Source organism: Charadrius vociferus, unplaced genomic scaffold (assembly GCF_000708025.1).
Source record: "Charadrius vociferus isolate BGI_N301 unplaced genomic scaffold, ASM70802v2 scaffold163, whole genome shotgun sequence".
In the NCBI taxonomy this organism is placed as follows: domain Eukaryota; kingdom Metazoa; phylum Chordata; class Aves; order Charadriiformes; family Charadriidae; genus Charadrius; species Charadrius vociferus.
Genome location: NW_009648332.1, coordinates 10050630 through 10051700, shown reverse-complemented (window position 1 = coordinate 10051700; position 1071 = coordinate 10050630).

Sequence of the window (1071 nt, the reverse complement as noted above, 5' to 3'; positions counted from 1 at the left end):
TTTCATGATTTAGGTTTTGTTACTAATATTAGAAATATCTGCAGTTCTTGAAAGCAAGACACCAAAAACAAACTGCCACAGCAGATTTTATGAAATGCTTTGCTAGTGGAAACACGTTCACTGTCTTTTTGTAGTAATGAACTTCTTACATTAAGTTGTATGTGGCCGTCTGCAGGGAATGGGTTCCATTAAAAAGTCAATAGATAAAGATCTGCTTCGGCCCAGACTTTTGAAAACATTTCTTTTAATTTAAAGTAGATTAAAAAAGGAATTTGTTTAATATTATTCTCTTATCACTCTGAAATATATATTTGTATATTAATCAATTCTTTATTTTTATAACTTTTAAAGAACTGTTTAGATCTAAAGAGCTGAGGTCAGATCTGATACAAGAATGGTGGGACAGCCATTTTATAAGTGAAAGATTGTTTTGTGAATACTTTGAAAAAGATCTGGTTCTTGTTTTATTTAATTGATAAAAAGACTGAGATCTGCTAAACTGGCACTATGATTTTGGAGGCTGTGGGGAGAAGATGCTTTCACAAGTTTATCACTTGACAGAGGTATTTGGAATCCAGACCTTGTAGGATCAAATTAGAAGTAAAATGGTAGAAATCACCCATGCAGAAGAATACGGATTTAAATTCAAGGTCATGTTCCTCCGTACCATGTAAAATTTTAATTACAGCAGTTGTCTCTACTCATAGCATCTTTGAGTCAAGCAGTTGTCTAGCTCTGAGGCTCCTGGTTTTGAAACATTTATCCTGTGTTTAACCTTAGGAGCATACATAGATCTACTGAAATCAAAGGGAGTACTCAAGGCGCAAGCATTGCTGGATCAGGGCATAAACAAGATGCATCAGCAGTTCCACCTTTGCCATCTTGCTTACTTTAAAAGTATGCTTTAATTTCACCCTTTTAGCACCTAGCTTATCTGAAGTGCTGAGCAATCCTCAGTCCACCTTGCCTTCTCAGGAAGTGTCTAGGATCTCAGATGAAGCCCCGTGTTTTTACCAGTGAGGCACTGTAAATATGTAGTTGTTACTAAATCCCACTGTTGTGTCGTCTGTT